Source organism: Pleurodeles waltl, chromosome 2_2 (assembly GCF_031143425.1).
Source record: "Pleurodeles waltl isolate 20211129_DDA chromosome 2_2, aPleWal1.hap1.20221129, whole genome shotgun sequence".
NCBI lineage: Eukaryota > Metazoa > Chordata > Amphibia > Caudata > Salamandridae > Pleurodeles > Pleurodeles waltl.
In genome coordinates, this window is record NC_090439.1 from 1,098,002,417 (window position 1) to 1,098,026,326 (window position 23,910).

The window sequence follows — 23,910 nt, forward strand, 5'->3', positions numbered from 1 at the left end:
GCCTGCACCTGACGCCCTGACCTTCGCTGGAACGCAACGCTCTTCGCAGGCCCGACGCCGCAGCAGCCCTGCTGAAGTCCGTGACTCCGTGGAAGTCGCCGCACCACGTCGTGACCGACGCCGCTCGTAGTGCACATATTCAACGTTTCGCACAGACGCCGCGATTCCCGACTTTGCGCATCGGCTTGTTTTCACTCTTCACCAAAGGTACTGTACTTGGGGGTCTACACGACTCCGTGTCCGGCGCCGCTGGTGTCGGCTTGTTGGGAACGACTCCGTCACGACGCCGTGTTAACATCTCATCTAAGCATTTTTGTTTCTAAGCGCTATTTTTGAGTTTAATCTTTAAAAATTCATAACTTGACTTGTGTATGTCGGATTTTTGTCGTTTTGGTCTTGTTTTGTTTAGATAAATATTTCCTAATTTTCTAAACTGGTGTTGTGTCATTTTGTGGTGTTTTCATTGAGTTACTGTGTGTGTTGGTACAAATACTTTACACCTAGCGCTCTGAAGTTAAGCCTACTGCCCTGCCAAGCTACCAAGGGGGTAAGCAGGGGTTAGCTGATGTAGGAGGCTGGACTGGCTTGTAGTGAGTACCAAGGGGTACTTGCACCTTGCACCAGGCCCAGTTATCCCTTATTAGTGTATAGGGTGTCTAGCAGCTTAGGCTGATAGATAATGGTAGCTTAGCAGAGCAGCTTAAGCTGAACTAGGAGACGTGTGAAGCTACTACAGTACCACTTAATGTCATATGCACAATATCATAAGAAAACACAATACACAGTTATACTAAAAATAAAGGTACTTTATTTTTATGACAATATGCCAAAGTATCTCAGAGTGTACCCTCAGTGAGAGGATAGGAAATATACACAAGATATATATACACAATACCAAAAATATGCAGTATAGTCTTAGAAAACAGTGCAAACAATGTATAGTTACAATAGGATGCAATGGGGACACATAGGGATAGGGGCAACACAAACCATATACTCCAAAAGTGGAATGCGAACCACGAATGGACCCCAAACCTATGTGACCTTGTAGAGGGTCGCTGGGACTATTAGAAAATAGTGAGAGTTAGAAAAATAACCCTCCCCAAGACCCTGAAAAGTGAGTGCAAAGTGCACTAAAGTTCCCCTAAGGACAAAGAAGTCGTGTTAGAGGAATAATGCAGGAAAGACAGAAACCAACAATGCAACAACGATGGATTTCCAATCTTGGGTACCTGTGGAATAAGGGGACCAAGTCCAAAAGTCACAAGCAAGTCGGAGATGGGCAGATGCCCAGGAAATGCCAGCTGTGGGTGCAAAGAAGCTTCTACTGGACAGAAGAAGCTGAGGTTTCTGCAGGAACGAAAAGGGCTAGAGACTTCCCCTTTGGTGGACGGATCCCTCTCGCCAAGGAGAGTCGTGCAGAAGTGTTTTCCCGCCGAAAGAACGCCAACAAGCCTTGCTAGCTGCAAATCATGCGGTTAGCGTTTTTGGACGCTGCTGTAGCCCAGGAGGGACCAGGAGGTCGCAAATTGGACCAGGAGGTAGAGGGGACGTCGAGCAAGACAAGGAGCCCTCTTAGCAGCAGGTAGCACCCGGAGAAGTGCCAGAAACAGGCACTACAAGGATGCGTGAAATGGTGCTCACCCAAAGTTACACAAAGGAGTCCCACGTCGCTGGAGAACAACTTAGGAGGTCGTGCAATGCAGGTTAGAGTGCCGTGGACCCAGGCTGGACTGTGCACAAAGGATTTCCGCTGGAAGTGCACGGAGGCCGGAGTAGCTGCAAAAGTCGCGGTTCCCAGCAATGCAGTCTAGCGAGGTGAGGCAAGGACTTACCTCCACCAACCTTGGACTGAAGAGTCACTGGACTGTGGGGGCCACTTGGACAGAGTTGCTGGATTCGAGGGACCTCGCTCGTCGTGCTGAGAGGAGACCCAAGGGACCGGTAATGCAGCTTTTTGGTGCCTGCGGTTGCAGGGGGAAGATTCCGTCGACCCACGGGAGATTTCTTCGGAGCTTCTAGTGCAGAGAAGAGGCAGACTACCCCCACAGCATGCACCACCAGGAAAACAGTCGAGAAGGCGGCAGGATCAGCGTTACAGAGTTGCAGTAGTCGTCTTTGCTACTATGTTGCAGTTTTGCAGGCTTCCAGCGCGGTCAGCAGTCGATTCCTTGGCAGAAGGTGAAGAGAGAGATGCAGAGGAACTCGGATGAGCTCTTGCATTCGTTATCTAAAGTTTCCCCAGAGACAGAGACCCTAAATAGCCAGAAAAGAGGGTTTGGCTACCTAGGAGAGAGGATAGGCTAGCAACACCTGAAGGAACCTATCAGAAGGAGTCTCTGACGTCACCTGGTGGCACTGGCCACTCAGAGCAGTCCAGTGTGCCAGCAGCACCTCTGTTTCCAAGATGGCAGAGGTCTGGAGCACACTGGAGGAGCTCTGGACACCTCCCAGGGGAGGTGCAGGTCAGGGGAGTGGTCACTCCCCTTTCCTTTGTCCAGTTTCACGCCAGAGCAGGGCTAAGGGGTCCCCTGAACCGGTGTAGACTGCCTTATGCAGAATTGGGCACATCTGTGCCCAAGAAAGCATTTCCAGAGGCTGGGGGAGGCTACTCCTCCCCTGCCTTCACACCATTTTCCAAAGGGAGAGGGTGTAACACCCTCTCTCAGAGGAAGTCCTTTGTTCTGCCATCCTGGGCCAGGCCTGGCTGGACCCCAGGAGGGCAGATGCCTGTCTGAGGGGTTGGCAGCAGCAGCAGCTGCAGTGAAACCCCAGGAAGGGCAGTTTGGCAGTACCAGGGTCTGTGCTACAGACCACTGGGATCATGGGATTGTGCCACCTATGCCAGGATGGCATAGAGGGGGCAATTCCATGATCATAGACATGTTACATGGCCATTTTCGGAGTTACCATTGTGAAGCTACATATAGGTACTGACCTATATGTAGTGCACGCGTGTAATGGTGTCCCCGCACTCACAAAGTCCGGGGAATTGGCCCTGAACAATGTGGGGGCACCTTGGCTAGTGCCAGGGTGCCCTCACACTAAGTAACTTTGCACCTAACCTTTACCAGGTAAAGGTTAGACATATAGGTGACTTATAAGTTACTTAAGTGCAGTGATAAATGGCTGTGAAATAACATGGACGTTATTTCACTCAGGCTGCAGTGGCAGGCCTGTGTAAGAATTGTCAGAGCTCCCTATGGGTGGCAAAAGAAATGCTGCAGCCCATAGGGATCGCCTGGAACCCCAATACCCTGGGTACCTCAGTACCATATACTAGGGAATTATAAGGGTGTTCCAGTAAGCCAATGTAAATTGGTAAAATTGGTCACTAGCCTGTTAGTGACAATTTGAAAGAAATGAGAGAGCATAACCACTGAGGTTCTGGTTAGCAGAGCCTCAGTGAGACAGTTAGGCATCACACAGGGAACACATACATATAGGCCACAAACTTATGAGCACTGGGGTCCTGACTAGCAGGGTCCCAGTGACACATAACAAACATACTGAAAACATAGGGTTTTCACTATGAGCACTGGGCCCTGGCTAGCAGGATCCCAGTGAGACAGTGAAAACACCCTGACATACACTCACAAACAGGCCAAAAGTGGGGGTAACAAGGCTAGAAAGAGGCTACTTTCTCACAGCTGAGGGTGAATCTCTTTTACCCTGACTAGAGTGAGGGTCCTTGCTTGAACAGGGGGTAACCTGACTGTCAACCAAAGACCCCATTTCTAACAATTACATTGCTGGAATTCACAACAAGAAGAACAGACATATATCTACATGTATCCTGGATGCAAATACAAATGCGACCAGTACTCAGTCAACAAGTAGCAAGTTATCCAAAACGCTGCAGCCCAGTTAGCCTTAGGCTTCCCTAAATTAATTTCGGTAAGGGAGAGTTTGAAGACTCTTCACTGGTTGCCAGAGAGGATGCGGGTTATCTTTAAGGCTTTAAGTCTGGTGTTCAAGGCCCTCCATCACTACGGCTCACACTTCTTTAGGTCTGCCTTAACCTGGTATGCTCCCAGCAGATTGCTGAGATCTACAGGCCAGCGAAAAGTGAATGTCCCTAGATTTCGGAAAGTGAGATGGGAGGGGAGCTTTCACGTGGCAGCTGCCAGGCTATGGAATAGGCGGCCGGATTCCATCAGAGGAGTAGATTACTATCTGATTGTTCGTAGGCAGGTAAAAACCTGGCTGTTCGTGGTGGCATAATGGCTGGGCCTGGTTTATTTGCTCTTCCTGTGCCTTTTTCTGGCTGCTTGCCACGTTGGCTTCACTTGGTCACTAGCGCAGTGATGCCCAGGTGATTTAATGTGCTTTACAAATCCAAATACATACAATACAAACACATGTTGCTTTACGTTCTTAAGAACTAGGCCATTTTTGATAGTGAAAGATTGCAAACGGCATTTTGGTATATTTTTACACTAATGACTATAGATCCTACATATCTCCCACTAGAAGATTTCTTTCATCAAAAGGAGCAAACGAATTAACAGATTATCCTGGGTGACTAACTGTGAATTATACGACATAAAATAACCACAAGTTAAAGTAATATTAAAAACCATCTTGGAGTTCTATGCTCTTATTATTTAACCCAGATTTTGGCCTTGTTCTTCTGCAGGGTCAGAGAACGTTTCTGTAACTTGCAGCATTTGTAGATGAGATTTTACCCCACTTATAACAACATTAATTACTATGAATGTAAAAGACACCCCTAAGACTAGGTCCCATTTGAAACTACTGCCATTGGATTTTCAAAGGGCATTCGGCAAGGGGTCTGATTTTCATTTTCCGCTGTTTAGTTGTATGACTATTTATATCTGTTAGCCATTAAGGTGCCTTAATTTGTAGGCATGAAAAACTTTTTTTTTTTAAATTAACTTATGTTACATTAATTGATTTTCTAAAAATAAAAAATCACCTTTTTGCTTCTCAGACATTTATGAAATTGCAGGGACAGAGCTGCAAGACAAATCTATGCATGCAGATATTGTTGTCAGCAATGGAAGGATTCTGAGGATTTTAAACAAGGTTGGTGTATTCCCAGCAAGCCATCAACACCAAGGCCAGATTTACAAAGATGTCAGGTAATGCAAAGCAGTGCCCAAAGTTTCTGCACTGCGTTGCGTGACAAGGAGAGAGCAGGCAAGCATCATATCTACAAAGAAATTAGACTCTCTTTCCCTCTCCCTAGTGCGGCTGCACAATTAGGCAGCCCTGCTCCACGCACACACCTTTGCACCATGATGCAAGGGTGTCCGCATGAGTCTTGCATAGGTTTTGTACTTGGAGGCTGCTCTTACAATACAAAATACTATGCCTAGACAAAATTGAAAATGTTTCCTACTTTGTATGTGTGCAGCACACATGCAAAGTCAGAAAAGAAAGGAGAAATAAAAGTATTTCTCCTTTTAACACCTGTTTCAAAATTGAGCTTTTTTGGGCACAAAACCCTGTCTAATTTTGTTAGTAGATATGGTTTTGCATCAAAAAGCACAGGAGGTAGCACAGGAACGCTTGTGTACCACTCATGTACCAACCCTCTAACGCAGAATAACACAAAGCAGCTCTTCACAATGGCTTCCGTTACTTTTCCTTACAAACCAACGCAAATAACAATTTGCATTGGTTTGTGTAAGTCCTGAAAAGGATTTTGTGTCGGGTCTGCTTTATAGGAGTAATGCAGACCCTATGGCAAACCTTTGTAAATTGAGCCAGAAGAGTCCTGCGCTGCTTATCAGTCTCTGCCAGATAGGTAGGCATCACTATTCCATCAACAGAGATAGCGTCATGGCAGCACTGCGGAAGGCACTGAAGCCTTGGTGAGCAGGTTCTATGTTTAATGCACCCACTCAGTAAAGGTTTTGATTCTTCAAAAACAAACCCGCAAAGCGGGAGATTGTTATTGAAAAAAAAATATATATATATATTCTCCTATTCTAAGAGGTTTTCCTCTTCTTGCGGACATTTCTTTGGTTTCCCGATCAAGACTGCAGGTCTTTCCCTGCCAGTCCCAAACAGGAAAACAAGCGTTTGCAATGCAATGGGTCTCACATTTGCTCGAGTTACAGCTATTAACGTTGTAAATTCCTAACTGGACTTTTCTTGCCACATAAATTGAAAATGAAAAGTAAAACAGTTGACATAAGCAAGCCAATTCAAAGCGCCATGGCCACCATAAGCATGAGCGCGAAGGAAAGACCCAAAAAGAAAAATAAGTTTTGCCGCAGTCAAACATATCGGCAATCATACAATTATCCATGTAACAGGGACTGTCTGCAAGGCAGTAACAAAACTGTTCCAAGGATGGGCAAACGTAAGGCATTTACCAATGATAACAAAGGATTTTTGAAAAACAAGCCTGGGAACGAGTGAAAATGATGGGAGTGTGGCAGGCGTGGTTCAAAGCCCACAATACTTACAAGTCAAAGCGCTTGCACACTCAACCTAAAAAAGAACAGAAGGAAGGAAAGAAGGATAGAAAGGGAAAAAGAGAAGGAAAGAAAGATAAAAAATATTTTGGAAGGAAGAGTAGCAAGAAAAAAGAAGGAAGGAATTAAGAAAGAAAACAAGCGAAATAAGGAAAGCAGAAAAGTACAATTAAATAATAGAAAGAAGAAATCAAAAACGGATGAAAGTGTGAAGGAAGGAAAAAGAAGAATGGAAAGAAGGGCCGAAGAAAGGACAGGAGGATGATAAAAAGAAAGGAAATAAAAGAGAATTGGAGAACACGAAGAAGAATGGGAAGAAGGTGAAAAGAGTGAAAAAAATAAACAGGAATATAAAGAAGGACAAAAAGCTAGAAAGAAGCAGAGGTGAAATGAAAAGAATGATCAAAAAGAAAGAGTGATGGAAAGAATGAATCAACTGAGAGTGGAAGAAGAGAAACAAGCATTTGCAGTGCAATGGGTCTCGTGTTTGCTTGAGTTAGAGCTATTAGCATTATATCAATTCCTAACTGGACTTTTCTTGCCACATAAATTGAAAATGAAAATGAAAAACAGTTGAAATAAGTGAGCCGATTCAAAGCGCCACGGCCGCCATGAGCATGAGTGCGAAGGAGGTGCACAAAAGGAAAAAGAAGTTAGCTCGCAGTCAAACGTATCGGCAAACGTGAGATTTTCCATGTAACAGGGTTGATGGCCAAGGTGGTAATAAAATCGCTCCAAGGACGGACAAATGTAACGATATTGATAACAAAGGATTTTTGAAAGGCAAGCCCATGAACGAGTGATAGTGATGCGATGGGCGTAGTTAGAACCCCAGATTGATTACAACACGTCAGAGCGCTTGCGCGCTAGACCTAAAAATGTAGGTTGAAAACACGGCGGACAGTCTGCGGTACATTGATCGACAGTCTGTTGACCAAAGGTTACATGACCCGGCGGGGCTAGGGTGGTCTCTGCCACCTAAAGCATGAAACTTCCCTTAACTTTAAATAGAGCGGGGAAAACCAAAGTTGGGGGAAGGGACATTCGCTGTACTCTTAAATATAAAGTTCCTAATTGAAGATTTACATGTAGTTGGCATTTTTGATGCAGGAAATGAATGGCAAACAACTACATTGGTGCTGGGGAACATTCAGCATCAGCGGATGTGCTTGCTGCCTCATTTGTAATCGCGCTACCTAGCTGCGTCTAAATGCTGAGTCTAGCATATTACTATGATGGCCACTAGATGGCGGTAGTAAACCATTTTTGGCTGCAGTTACTTTGTAAGTTTTAAGTTCCTTGTTTGTTTAATAATTATTGTGTCCGTTTCTAATACATAACTGAGCTCCTTCAACGCCACCTTTTTCTAACGATGGAGCTTGTTGTTAGCCCTTGAAGTCGGACTCGAGAGTGGGTCCTGCTAGAAGGAAAGCAAGCAATATGAAAACAGTTCCTTTGGATGTAGAAACTCAGTAAGATATGTCTGAGGCTAAACATTCATGACACAGCCCCAAGGAGTAACACATACACAAGAAGACTTTGTAACAGAATAAACTTGTATTATTGTTGGCCAAACTAAATATACCCTGCGAGTATTGCAATATTAATAAGGGAGGTTTTCCCTGTGATGGTGCAGTGCAAGTGAACTTTGAGTAAGTAGAGAATGTGCACAGCAAAACAACTGGAAGAAACCTCAGTGTTGACTATATACAATAATGAATTAGAAGAACCTGATAATAATACAGATCGAGGGCTTGCAATTGAACACAGTGGTGGGTATTTATTTATAAGGTCTTCATCAGGACAAGAGATGGCAGCATCCTCAAAATTGCAAGAAAATTGATACATATGCCCTCTAGACTCACTTTCAGTAATCAGTTGTGCAAAAAAAGTGAAGTATTCTATTGAAACCACAAATTACCCAGTCGAATCCAATAAGCTTTGCCTCTGATATAAAAAAAGGAAAGAAAAGGCCTGGGTATACAAGAAAGCACAACAAAAATAACACTTGCCTCACATGAACAAGGACCAGACTGGAAACCAAAATGAGCCCTTCAAACATGTTCTAACTGCCCCCACACTGCAGGAGGCTGCGAGTAAAATGGGACAGTGGGCAGAATGGTTGCGTCATCATAGCCCTGTATGGGGCGCCAATGCACATTTTTGGATGGAGAACATGCTACACCTTGGTGGAGTGTAGGGATAACAATGTTATATTTGCTGTAATGCTATTTGAGAAGCATTTTGGTGTTGTGTGTGATTGACCAGAGAGGGGCACTTAAGCAGTCTTGGGACTCAGAATCTAACAGTGTGACGGAAGAGGTGTGACAGACATGCAGTTTCTAATTATAGTTAAGACCAAAAACATGTAGGCAACTTCACAGCACTGACCTATCCATAGGGGCTGCGTGGTGCTTCATGCATGTAAAAAGGAGGGCTTTCTGAGAAATCCATATGGCAAAGTCTGCAAGGAAGAGATTCTGTTAAATGGGTAAAATTATGCCATATGGCCAAGAATGGGGGTCGGTGACAAGAGTCATACCCATACACTTATTTTAAAGGCAGTGTTACTGCCTATTGGTGTACAAATACGCCCCACTAGAAAGAAGAGAAGGTGGAATCAAGGTGAGGTGTCAGGCAGCACAGTGTGCAGTGGAGTGCTCCAATTCTTGTCAACCTCCCACCATGCCAAATCCACACAGGAATGGACAGCCGGGCGAACCAGTGGTCGAAGTGCATTAATAAAAGTATGAGAACTGTGATGCTGCATGCAATAGTGGCGGGGTCAGTGAGCGTGGGGGCAGGGTCAAAGGTGTGTATTTTTAGTGCTAAGAGGTCGCAGCCTGTGACAAAAAAGTGGTGCTTTCAAAATGTAGATTTTAATAATACCCAGGCTGTAAGTAATGCAATTTTTTTTTATTTAATTGCCTCTTCAACACCGCCTCAGGGGAAGTAAGCCCTAGGTAAATACATTTACAATTAAAAGCATGCACTTCACAGCTCAGTTGTTAACTCTTTCCACTGCCACTCAAAAAGAATAAATCTTTGTCATCACAAAGCTTCCAGTGATTCAATCAATTAAAGCCATTACTGGCTCCCAAGCATCCTTTACATTTGCAGATTACCTATTACACGTGCTGATTAACTTGTAGAGCACATTTTCATTTCTTTCAGGCAAGCAGGCACCCTGGCAGGAAGGCTTGTTTAGCTGTTTGCAAAGCTTCGATTTCACAGCACAGGATGCTGCCTGAATGACACACTAGCTGAAACATTTTATGGAATTAACCGGCCCAGGATGGTTACCTTTTTTCAAAAAGTAAGGGAATGTTTTTTGATAAATCCTTTGTGTGCCAACAGTATGGCTGGGAAATGGGCACCCCCATTCTCATGACCCCACGGCCCCCCCGGGGCCTCTGCCTTAACATAAGGAAAGGCAAATAGGTACCTATATACTGGCTGATTTGTACAAAGTGAAACCAGAAAATGTGGATGTCCTCAATGCTCCACTTAAACTTTGTCATCTGAGGCAAATATTTTATTTCAGATAAACTATTTTTAATTCATTATCATGTTTGGAAACTCTTTCAAATATGTGAGTTCAGCATACCAGTTGTACAAAAATCTATTATTTATGATTTAATAGACTATAATGTTGCTCTGTAATAGTCTGGGCCAGGCACAGCGTTAACATGAAAATTGTTTTGTCTCTTAGTTCACTAATGGTTCATGTTTAAAAACTATCAATTTTAAAAGATACTTCTCAGTTCAGTGCTATAGTGTGACATATTTCTGTCAAACCTTGCACTTGTTAAAGAAATACACTTTTTTCGAATGTTGAAGAGAGTTTATCATATTTTACGTGATGGCTTTTGTATAATTTACATAGCAAACATTTTCAGGCTTGGCTTGTGCACAGGCTCTAAGAGCCGAGCCAGATCCTTGGCTCAGCTCTGCCTCTGCTCTCCTGTTAAATTTCATAAGACAACACAGGACCAGTTTAGTGTTCAGTACAAAGCCTACCTGCTTGTAGAACACAAACACATTTGTAAGTTAAATAATATCAGGTTGTTTTATATCTGTTATGGTAATGATCTGCACCAAACATGAGCTGGTCACGGACAAGCTCAACAGTTTTACTTTTCTGTGTGGAGGATGGAGTTTTGCAAAACAGGACAAAATTATATGTGTATTTTGTGTTAGGGTCTGCTGTCAACATTTTCACAACCCAGCTTCACACGGTCATTCTGCGAGATCTCCGGTATTTTGCACGTTTATTCAGCTTCTGTAACTCTTTTCTCAGAAATAAAGTCGATGTGTCCTGCTGTATTAGGCAGGTACTGGAATAAGGTTACAAGGACAGCCTTCTGCCCTTGTCAGTTTACTGCGCCGGTGTGCCTCGCCTGATGCAGAGCAATACAAGTGGGAACTTTAAAAATGGAGACATTGGACTGTGATAGATGAAGCCCATTCTGCTTTACTGGCTCATTGCAGAAGCCAATTTACTGCTGCGGAGAGACACAGAGAATGGAGGGCTGGACAATAATTGTAAGGGCAGCGATGTTTGTGACAGTAATAATAATAATATATAGTGCTGAGTACAATAGTGTTGAAGATTTTAGGCACTATAAATAATAGCTGCCTCTATACATAATACCCCTATAGAGAGGAACACTGGGAAGGAGCAGACAGATAAATAAGCAGCAATTTCAAATGGTTTAACATAACAAATAACGTGTTGTACGCAAAAGTGACAAGTTAAACAACTATTACCATGGATAGCTAGACAGATGAAAAACAATTTCGAGTAAAGAAAAAGTGTTATATAATATTCCACGCACATGCTCTGTACAAACAACATATGATCAATAGGGGGAACATCCGGAACGACGACTCTGGAACCACAACGTCGTTAACGCAAGCAGAACCACGCTTGTGTTAAGAACTACTGCCTTTTTCTCTGCCTTAACCATGCATGTGCTGAACAACGCACATGCGTGGTTAAGGCAGAGAAAAAGGGAGTCAGCATCGGGAGAGGACGCCGTCAGGTAAGTGGGACTGGGGCAGGGTTGGGGTAGTTTTTAGGGTGGGGGTGGATTAAGGGCTTAGAATGAGGGAGGTCGAGGTAGTTAGTTTTTTTAGGGGCGGGGGAGCGAGTTTGGGGGGTTCAGGGTAGTTTTGTTTTGAGGGTGGGGGGTCTGGGTACTTTTGTTTTTGGGGGCAGGGGTGGGGGATAGGGGTAGTTTGGTTTTTGGGGGTGGGAGGGTCTGAGTAGTTTGTTTTTTTGGGGGTGGGGGTCAGGGTAGTTTGTTTTTTGGGGGTGGGGAGATCGGGGTAGTTTGTTTTTTGGGGAGGGGTCCCAGGGTAGTTAGTGTTTTCAGGGGTGGCGGGGTCAGGATAGTTAGTGTTTTTGGGGGCGGGGGATCAGGGTAGTTTGGTTTTTGGGGCTGGGGTGGGGGATCGGGGTAGTTTGGTTTTTGGTGGTGGGGGATTCAGGTAGTTAGTGTTTTTGGGGTAGGGGTCGGAGTAGTTCAGTTTTTGGGGGTGGGGGTTGTTGGTTTTTGGGAGTGGGGGGTCAGGGCATAGTTTTATTTTTGGGGGTGGGAGTTTAGGGTAGGTTTTGGGGCTCAGGGTGGGTGGGGGTATCGGAGTAGTTGTATTATTAGGGCGGGTGGGGGGATGGCATGCTAAAAAAATGTATGGTAAAGGCATTTGTGGAAAGAACGTGGTTGTTGTTCTGATTGCGTTGTTCAGGCATGCGTGGTTGGCACATCATACATTCGATCAATTCGATCAATAGACACCAGCAGATGATGATTGTAATGACGTGATCAAAGCATTTACATTGTGTACGGATGGATTGGCTGATGAATGAAAATATATATTTACACACACACACATTTTCAGACAGAGGGGCAGGTAAATACGCATGTGATAGAAATATAAGTAGGCAGGTAAACAGACGGCTAGACCCACAAACTTTCTACTATTATTGGGGTACTTGAAGCACGATAAAATAAACTATCCCCGCAAATATTTCTGTAGAAGGACACAGATAGTGATCTGGACATTCCGCCCATTCAAGCTAGAGATACTTATCGAGGCACTCATTGCATTCACAGGAAACGCCCTGAGAGCAGCTGCTTGCACTAACGCTTCATAAGTGTTTCAAACATAAATTGAAAATATGTTTGTTTTTAAAAGACGCAGACATATTCATCAAAAATGTTTCCTACCGAAATGTCCAACTTTTCTTAGAATTTTTCTGTCCAAACAATGATACAGATTTTATATACTAGTTCAAGTCCCGTCCAACATTTCAAACTAAAGGCAAAACATTTTTGTGATGTATTTGCACCGTGAGAAAAATATTGCCAAGTGTTTTAACCCACAGACTATCGGAATATAACTGGACAACAACACGTGCAACAACGACAACTTTCACAAAGCCCCTTTGGTAAACACATTTCCCCTATTAAATTAAATGTGCTGCTGTTATTTGTGGAGTTGGTTTAATGAACAGAAACAAAGTCACAGAGGGAATAAAGCCTTTCCTGCTAGTGAAGGCAAGGACACAAGACATAACAAATCAATGTCAAAAAGGTATACTATCCAAAAATGTCTTGTTTAAAGTGACTAATGAAGACTCCTGCCAGAAAACAGTTTAAGAAATGGTCCATCATTAACCCCTTCGCTGGCAGGCATTTTCCCACTCAGATGCCAGGCCTTTAAGTTCGCGCTTAGGCCCTCATAACGTTTTGTCCAGATAAGCTACTCATGCCAAATATGCGTCCTTTTTTTCCAACATCCTAGGAATTCTGCAGGTACCCAGAGTTTGTGGGTTCCCCTGGAGGAGACCAAGAAATTAGCCAAAATACAGCTAAAATTTCGTATTTTTAAAAAACAAATGGGAAAAAAGTGCTGCAGAAGAAAGCATGTGATTTTTTCCCTGGAAATGGCATAAACAATCATCATCTTCCCAGCTTTCAGGAACAGGCAGACATGAATCATAAAACCACATTCTTCAACACAATTTTGGCATTGTACTGGGACATAACCCATTTTTACTATTTTTGTGCTTTAGCCTCTCTCCAGTTAGTGACAGAAATGGGTGTGAAACCAATGCTGGATCCGATACAGGTAAACATTTCTGAAAAGTAGACAAAATTCTGAATTCAGCAAGCGGTCTTTTGTGTAGATCCTATTAGGTTTCCTACCGAAAATAACAGCTGAAATAAAAGAAAACATTGAAATTGAGGTAAGAAAAACAACCCTTTCTCTCCACGTTTTACTCTGTAACTTTTTTCTGCAATGTCAGATTTTCAAAAGCAATATACCATTACATCTGCTAGACTCTTCTGGTTGTGGGGATATATAAGTCTTGTAGGTTCATCAAAAACCCTAGATATCCAGATCCAATAAATGAGCTGCACCTTGCATTGGGGTTTCATTGTTTACTGGCTATACAGCAATTTATTTGGTAAAATATAAAGAGTCAAAAATAGGTTTCAAGGAAACCTTTGTATTTCCAAAATAGGCACAAGATAAGGTGTTGAGAAGCAGTGGTTCTTTGCACATCTCTGAATTCTGAGGTCCCCATACTAGCATGTGAATTACAGGGCATTTCTCAAACAAAAGTCTTTTTTACACGCTCTTACATTTGGAAGGAAAAAATGTAGAGAAAGACAAGAGTTAATAACACTTCTTCTATTCTGTGTTCCCCTAAGTTTCCAGATAAAAATGGTACCTCACTTGTGTGGGTAGACCTAATGCCCGTGACAGGAAACGCAACATGGCACATCACATTTTTACATTGAAATCTGACGTTTTTTGGAAAGTGCCTAGCTGTGGATTTTGTCCTCTAGCTCAGCCAGCACCTAGAGAAACCTAGCAAACCTGTATTATTTTGGAATATAGACATCTAGGGGAATCCAGGATGGGGTGACTTTTTCCTCACATTTCGGTGATGGAAAGTTTTGGAATCTGAGAACAGCCACGAACATCCTCCTACCCAGCGTTCCCCAGGGTCTCCTGATAAAAATGGTACCTTGTGTGGGTAGGCCTACTGCCCTACACAGGAAATGCCCCAAACCACAACATGGACACAACACATTTTCCTAAAGAAAACTGACCTGTTTTTTGCAAAGTACCTAGCTGTGGATTTTGGCCTCTAGCTCAGCCGGCACCTAGGGAAACCTAGCAAACCTATATATTTTTTAAAACTAGACACCCAGGGGAATTCAGAATGGGGTAACTTGTGGGGCTCTCCCCAGCTTCTGTTACCCAGAATCCTTTGCAAACCTCAAAAGTTGGCAAAAAAACTTTTTCCTCACATTTCGGTGATAGAAAGTTCTGGAATCTGAGAGGAGACACAAATTTCCTTCCACCCAGAATTCCCGCAAGTCTCCCATTAAAAATGTAGTGACCACAACAGGAAATGCCCATAACGTGGACACATCACATTTTCCCAAAGAAAACAGACATGTTTTTTGCAAAGTGCCTAGCTGTGGATTTTGGCCTCTCGCTCAGCCGGCACCTAGGGAAACGTAGCAAACCTGTATATTTTTGGAATCTAGACACCTATAGAATCCAGGATGGGGTGGCGTGTGGGGCTCACACCAGGTTCTGTTGCCCAGAATCCTTTGCAAACCTCAAACTTTGGCAAAATAAAACACTTTTTCCTTTCATTTCGGTGATGGAAAGTTCTGCAATCTGAGGGGAGCCGGAAACATCCTTCTACCCAGCGGTTCCCCAGGTCTCCCGATAAAAATGGTACCTCACTTGTCTGGGTAGGCCTAGTGCCCATGACAGGAAATGCCCCAAAACACAACATGGACACATCACATTTTACCAAAGAAAACTGACCTTTTTTTTGTAAAGTGCCTAGCTGTGGATTTTGGCCTCTAGCTCAGCCGGCACCTAGGGAAACTTAGCAAATCTATATATTTTTTAAAACTAGACACCTAGGGGAATTCAAAATGGGGTGACTTGTGGGGCTCTCACCAGGTTCTGTTACCCAGAATCCTTTGCAAACCTCAAAAGTAGGCAAAAAAAAAAAACACTTTTTCCTCACATTTCGGTGATGGAAAGTTCTGGAATCTGAGGGGAGCCACAAACTTCCTTCCACCCAGTGTTTCCCCAGAACGTGTAGAGATTGAGGGGATAGCACTGCGAGTTGATAAGCACAATTTCTTTATACATTTTTAGAATGACTCTGCTTTGGGGACCCACACAAGTGAGGTATCATTTTACCTGGGACACTGAGGGGAACGCTGGGTGGTCAGAAATTTGTGCCAGCGCGATGATCCTACAAAGGAAAGGGAGGAAAATATGCTTTTTTAAGCACATTTTGAGGTTTGCAGAGAGTATTGTTAAGACAATGTTGGGGGATCCACACAAGCTACACCTCCCTGGACTCCACCAAGTGTCTAGTTTTCAAAAATGTCTGGGTTTGGTTGGTTTTCCTAGATGACTGCCGTACCCGGGACCAAAAACGCAGGTGCCCCTCCCCCCGGAAAAACAGGTAGTTTTGTAATAGATAATTTTAATGTGTCCATGTCCTTCTGTGATGTTCCAAACACTAAAATTGTTGAAAGAAATGCACTTAGGTTATGTTAAAAAGACCACTCACCCATCAACCAAGTTGGTGGCATGCGTCATCATTGGGGTCCCACCCGAGACACCTAGCATCTCACCGGTGTGCTTCCACACCTGATTACAGTGGGGCAGGTTTTTTAATTTTTTCCACACATACTGGTTAGATTTGGCACGAGGGTGAGTGATGGTTCAGTAGATCCAATTTTACTAACAAGAGATTTCATAAAAATGAAATGCACTGTTAATAACTGAAAGGCCAAAAAACTGAACCAATGACTCTCAGCTTGTGAGCTGTAAAGCCGCTTCAAGGCATCAACCGCTTTATAGTCCATTCACACACCTTTCATACATGACATGCACAAGACCATTCATGCCGCCAGCCACGAGCCCAGCACATTACAATACTCGCATCAACACACAGCGCCCATCACTTTCATATGCCCACATGTCTGATACAGCAATCACACCAGCTGATGGGAGTCTGTGGACTGGCGTTTGGCTAGCAGTGTGTTGTAGTGGAAACTGAACATATGAAAATATAAAACAGTCAGTTTACGCTCACGGTAGTTCCCAAAAATTATTTTGGGTGTGGTAACTCCTGAAACAGCCAGCCACACACAGCCCAGGCTTAGAAGGACAATCAGGGCAGTACATCTGACTCTCCCTCCTGATAACTCTTCGGGCACAGACTCCACATTTCTTAGTGGGCAAGTCTTTTTTTGGGAGTAGGAGGAATGTGATCAGGAAAGTGGCGATCTTTCAATCTAGCCACATCTTCCTCCACTGCTTCTCTAGGAACTCTTGCCTGTTCCACCACAATAAGGCTCTCTACCACGGACTCCTGAAATTTAACAAATTTCATCGTTGACTCAGAGGAACAACCCTTGAACACAATAAGAGCATTAAAAGTTGCTAAATGGAAGAGATGTATAGCCAACTTTTTATACCATGACTGATGAACAGCAGTCTAAGGTTCCAACCTTTGAACTTCTCTAGCGCACATGTGTGTAATGTAGTCCAAAATGCATGCAGTTTTGCGCAATTCCGCAACCTGACCCCAAACGGTCACAGGGGAAGTACACTCATCATGGATGGTAGTCGGCATGTACACATCCCTCCTGTCTGCAAATTTCAGAGCTAGCAGCTCATTATTACGCAAGGCACTGCACTGTCCCCTCTCAAGTTGTTTTACAGACAAGATCTTTTGGATAGCCTTTCCTGTTAGAAAGGATTGTGCCACAAGCAACATTGTCCACTCTAAACAATTCCTTGAACAACTGCACTCCAGTGTAGACGTTATCTACGTACAAGTGGTGACCTTTGTTAAACAGTCATCTACCAAGTTCCCACACAATTTTCTCACTAACTGCAAAACTGGGCGGACAATCAGGAGGGTCAATACTGGAATTCGTACCAGTGTAGACCCGGAAATTATACACATATCCTGTACTACTTTAAGACAGCATATACATCTTAATTCCATACCGTGCCCTCTTGCTAGGAATGTACTGCTTAAAAACCAAACGCCCCTTGAACAGGGCCAAAGACTCATCTACAGATATTTCTTTCCCTGGAACATAGACCTCTGAAAACCGATGTACAAAATGATCAAGGACAGGCCTAATCTTAATAAGACGGACATAATAAGGGTGATCTTGTGGCAAGGCTAAAGCATTGTCAACAAAATGCAGCATCCGAAGAAGAAGCAAATATCGATTACGAGTCATGGTTGCAGGAAATATAGCCGTTGCCATCAAGGGAGTAGTAGACCAATAAGAAGCCAGCGACGGCTCCTTATCAACCTCATCAAAAAAGTCAAACCCAAGAAGTTTTTCATCTCTTCCAGATTTGTGGGAATCTACTGGTTAGCTCTAGACTGTGGCCTAAGTCTGGCAGCGTTGTTCCTCAAATACTGCTCCCCATACAAATTAGTCTGCTCAACAATCTCTTCCAAAAATACATTATCAATAAACAACAGAAAGAAATTGACAGGCAAAAGGTTTTCTGAATTCACTGTACACCCTGGGAAACCAATAAAGGCAGGCAACTCTGGCTGCTCTATGTTTGGGGCAACCCAGAGTTCAGGTCTTCCAATGGGAAACCTTTCAGCCCCAGGCTGCCGCACTATTGGACATCAGTGTCCTCTTCTAAAACAGGCCATTCATCTGCACTGAGAGTAGTTTCGGCATCAAAAGATTCCTCTCGGACAGACAATTCACTCCCAGAATCTCTCACTTCCTCCTCTGCTTCAGATGCAGAGTCAATTTCATAATCATCATCAGAAGACCACTCAAAAAGCACACCAACAACCTGCTGAGTGGTCACTCTGGGGCTAGCCATGATCCTTTCTAAGAAGTGAAACTTGACAAATGCGCCAACAACAACCAGCACTGTTTAAAATAAGTAATAACCAAAGTGCAGCTTTATCACAGAGTTATGTACTCAAAAACTATACCACTCACTTGCCTGAAAAAGCTAGACTCACCAGCAACTACTCTGCACAGACACAGCTATCACCAATGATATTCCACTAAAAAGAAAAAAGAAAAGAAAATTAGACATCAGACAACACAAATATCATTGTGCACAAATCTAAGGACCATTTTACACACAATCCTGCATTTAGCACACCACCTACAAAAATGTCCTTCATGCATGGCAAAAATACTCTTTTTGAGTAAATTGTTTTTTTTTACCTAAAACATGCAACTACGCAAACTGTAGGTCAACCACTGCCAAAATCGCAAGGAGCCACAGCAAAGGAAGCAAAAGCTTTGAACTAGAACAAAAAGGAGAAATAAACTGTCATAATCACAAATGCAAATACTTCGCCAGTTGACAAACACTCCGCCACCAAACATTTAGAAATTTGCCCTGGTGTCTAGTGGTTTCTGCCCCCCTTGGGGGCAGATGGGCCTACAAAAAATAGGCCGATCAGCTCCCAAGGGGGCCAGAAATGGCCATCAGTAATGTGCCCCCCCCCACACAAAACACACACACACAAGATCCCTGGCGTCTTGGTGGCCAAGGGGAGCAGAAATGGCCAACAGTTCTGTGCCCCCTTTGGGGGGGCGACCCTTGCCAAAGGGCCCCCCAACACAAAATAATCCAAGAAACAAAATCCCTATCATCTTGGTGGCTTCTGCCCCACTTGGGGGGCAGATGGGCCTAAAAGAAATAGGCTGATCTGCGCCAAGGGGGGTAGAAATGACCATCAGTCATATGCCCCTTTTGGGGGGGCGACCCTTGCCCAAGGGGTGCCCCCAAGAATCAGAAAATACACAAACACACACATACAGCAATCCCTGGGGCCTAGTGGGTTTCGAAACCCCCCCTGGCAAAATGAACAGGTGTATACAGGAATCATAAGAGTTTCTACTCCATGAATGTGCAGATGGTGTGCCTGGTGGGCTAGTACATCTCTCACGTCAATGCTAAGTATCCTGGGTTGGTGCTAGATGCCTTTGTCCTGAGGAATAGCAGCGTCCAAAATGCAATTGCCCAACTACAGAGGCACAGGGTGTGGCTTATAGGTGAGCCTTGGTCCCCACCCTGTGTATGTTGGTGTATGCCTATGCTGTTGGCCAAATAGAATAGTGTGTGTCTAAATGTTGTCCCTCAATATTTGCAGGTGACTCTGGTTACCCAAACCTATAGTGGCTGCTGACCCCTGTGAGGAATGCCAGGACAAGGGCTGAAGAACGTTATAATGAGGTACATGGGCGAACCAGAAGGATAATTGAGAGAACCTTCGGCCTCCTGGAGACCAGGTTCAGGTGCTTCCATCTTACAGATGATCCCTGTGCTACTCACCCGAGAAGGTCTGCCAGATAGTAGTGGCATGCTGCATGTTGTACAACCTGGCCCTCAGACGCCATGCACCTTTTCTGCAGGAGGAGGAGACAGGAGATGCCCCTGTGGCAGTAGTGGCCCCTGAGGACAGTGAGGATGAGGAAGCAGAGGATAAGGATGTGGACAACAGAACATTAGTGATCCGTCAGTACTTCCAATGACACACAGGTGAGACAGTGAAACTTCACATTTCAATGACTATTGTTGTATTCTGTGTGGCATTGGCATGCTGGCATTACCCACTTGTTTCCTCTACTTACTGTTACCTATGGATTTTCATTTTACAGATGTTGGTGATATGACAACAATGTCCTGACGTGATCACAACAGCCAGCAACAGGTCATTCATTCTATGCTCTCACTATGTACCGTTCATTTGCAATGGATGCAGCTGTTTCAATCAATACAAATTTGCAATACATGAAATACTAGTAGTCAAGTTGTATCCAAGGGTGTTTATTGTAGTGCTAAGAAATTGATGGGAAAGTGCAATGGAATGGGGTGTTGGTCCAGTCTGTTTGTAGCACAGGTGCAGTGTCCAAGGGGGACATAGGAATGGGAGCAATGGCAGTTCAAGGTGGACAAGGTGACAGAGTAGGACACAAGGGGGACAATCAGGAGAGTTCCATTTCCTGGCAGTGGTCTTGGCAAGTGTCTCTGGCTTCTGTCTGGGCCGCAGGGAACGTTTGCGGGGTGGTTCACCTTCTGCAGGAGGAGGGGTGCTGGTGGCCTCTGGGTCCTGTGGCGGTGCCTCCTGGTCACTAGCGGCATCGGAAGTGGAGGGCTGGTCGATGGACTGGCTAGTGGTAGGGGCCTGCTGGTGTCAAAGGGAGAGCACTTTTGGGGGTAGGCAGAATCCTTCTAACAGGGTGCAGGTGTAGGTTCAGAAGTCTGAGTTGGTGGGGTCAGAGACCCAGTTTATTTACTCAAAAATGCCTTTGAAGTAGGGGAGACTTCAAAGAGTGGTTTTGAAGTGCACAAGTTCCCCTTCCAGTTCAGTCCTGTCTACCAGGGATCCAGTGGGGGGTTATCAGTCTATTTTGTGGGGGCAGGCCACTGGCCTTTGAAATGTGAGTGTCAGGCTCTCCACCCTTCCATCCCAGGATGACCCATTCAGTATGCAGATGAATGCAGATGTGACTGAGTGTCCTGCGTTTGTGGTGGTCTGGAGGAATGCACAAGGAGCTGTCAACCAGCACAAACCAGACGTTTATTGGAGAAAGGCTTTAAGGCACAGATGGTTTCAACTCCGGAGAAATGCTCACTTTCTAAAAGTGGCATTTCTAAAATACTAATATTAAATCCAACCTCACCAATAAGTGTCAGAGTCACCAGATCCTCGGGGTCTGTGCACGTTCCCAACACGTCCACCACTGAACAGCTCCAAGACTCTGATAGATAAATCACAGAGACTGAGAGAGTTCGAGAGGGGAAGAGGGGATTAGGAAGGGAACAGCTGGGAAGGAGACCTGTAGTAAGAAAAAGGTTAGAACACACAATATGAAAATTATATCTCCTGAAATCAATACTAGACTATGATTCTAAGCCTAGTCACTCTGAAAACAAGAACAATCTAAGGGTTACGTTTAAAATTACTAAGTTTTAAGATGGCTGGATACCTGTAGGGGGAATCAAGATGAATTAAATGAAAACTTTCTTATTCAAGTACTTTCCTTTACATAGAATCAGAAAAACATTCTGACTAAATTTTAAACCAGTCATATAAATCCTGTTTTGAGAATGTATACTAGGACCATACAATATTGCATCTAGAAACTCTGGCCTTCTGTGTACTCTTAAAATGTTTCAACACAAATTGTGCATATTGCAGATATATATATATATATATGTATATATAGTAAACACCATAAAAGGGTTGTGCACCATGAATAACACAATATGGATTCAGGAAACAAATCACATAACTTGTCAACTCGAATATTACATAATAAATATCTTAGAATAGTGGCATACAATAAACAACATGAAATAAACTTGAGGAGAGAATTGTGTGTCTTGCCGATTCGAGTGTTACCATGTAAAATACCAAGAAATGGTAGCACGCAATGAATATCAAAGTCAAATCATCATTAATCGAATCGCGCGTCTTGCTGATTCGTAAAACACAATGTAAATGTCAAGAAATAACAGCTCACAATAAATACCAAGATCAAAGTACAATGAAACGAATTGCGCTTCTTTTGCCGATTCTTAAGCCACCATGTAAATGTCAAAAAATGGTAGCGCGCAATGAACAACAAAGTTAAATCCTCATGAAACGAGTTGCGCGTCTTACCAATTCGTAAAACATCATGTAAATGTCAAGAAATAGTAGCGCGCAATGGAGAACAATGTTTAAACACCATAAAAACAAATCGCACGTCTTGCCGATTCTTAAGCCACCATGCCAATATCAAGAAATGGTAGCACGCCATGAATAACAAAGTCAAACATTTATGAAACAAATCGCGCGTCTTGCCTATTTGTAAACTACCATATAAATGTCAAGAAATGGTACGCGCAAGTAATCTGTTACTCATTTAAGAATTAAATCAAGAATATGAAAATTCTCAATAACAGTGTCAGGACAGTCCAACAACCGTCTTACCACCTGGAACAATGATCACCAATGAAGGATGAAGGGCAGAAGACTGGAAGATCCAAATAGGCCGCCGGGACAGGAGCTCAGGAAGAAGTTGCTGCTCTGCACCGGGACCTCTGAATAGTGAGCACTGGGAGTTGGGCTGGCTCTCTTTTATAGAGTCTTGGCCCAGCCCAGAACCACGCCCAGGCATGTTGCAGGGAAAGTCTCTGGAAGGCCCTGGAAAGGGGCCACACCCTAACACACTCCACTCTGAAAACCTGCAGCAATACATTGCAAAGGAACAGTATTTGTCAGCATATTAAAAATAAGTTTCAGGATTGAACTCTGCAATGCAAAAGGTTAAACCACAACATATCAGCACAATGCATAAATTACTTTGTTTTGAGTGTGCTGGGTTTTTGCATTTTTGTCGCCAATAGAGCGCGTACTGCTCTGGTGTTGACAATAAGCATGATTTTCCATTACCATTCTGGCCATACTAAATATGACCTGGTTGTCCCTTTCAGAGCAGAATCTACCACTCAGAAAGTATCTGAGGGCAGTCCTAATGAGAGGCTATGAAAGGAGCAGGCCTCACAGTGGCGGAAAACAAATTTAGGTGTTTTTCACTACCAGGACATATAAAACACATATGTACATGTCCTGCCTTTTACCTACATTGCACCCTGCCCTATGGGTTACCTAGGGCCTACCTTAGGAGTGACTTATATGTAGAGGAGTTTAAGGCTTGACAGGTACTTTTAAATTCCAAGTCGAAGTGGCAGTGAAACTGCACACACAGGCCGTGCAATGGCAGTCCTAAGACATGGTTATGGTGCTACTTATGTGGGTGGCGCAAGCAAGTGCTGCAGGCCCACTTGTGGCATTTAATTTACAGGCCCTGGGCACATGTAGTGCACTTTACTAGGGACTTACAAGTATATTAAATATCCAAATTGGGTTAGAGCCAATGTTACCATGTTTTTACGAAGAGAGCGCATGCACTTTAGCACTCGTTAGCAGTGGTAAAGTCTCCAGAGTCTTAAAGCCAGCAAAACGTAGGTCAGAAAAAGAAGAAGATTTTGGGGTGACCCTTCAGAGAGGCCATTTTCCAACATTAGCAATTAATGGTAGCCCATCAGGCAAAGCACCAGGCCTGGATGTTGTCCCGATGGGCCTATTTAAGGAACATGTCTCATTCTGGGGCCCTTTAGTCACTAATGTCTTGAGAGCAGCAATTGTTTGGCCAGTGGTCACCACATGGCAAGAGGCAATTATCGTCCTGATCTTTAAGAAAGGAGGCAGGACCCAATCCAGTTGTTATCTCTCCTGATCTCGCTTCTTGACTGTACTGTCAAGGTTTTGGGTAGGGTAATGTTAGCAGTTAGCAATAATGTCATGTCTGAAGTACAGTTTGGCTTCAACCCTAGT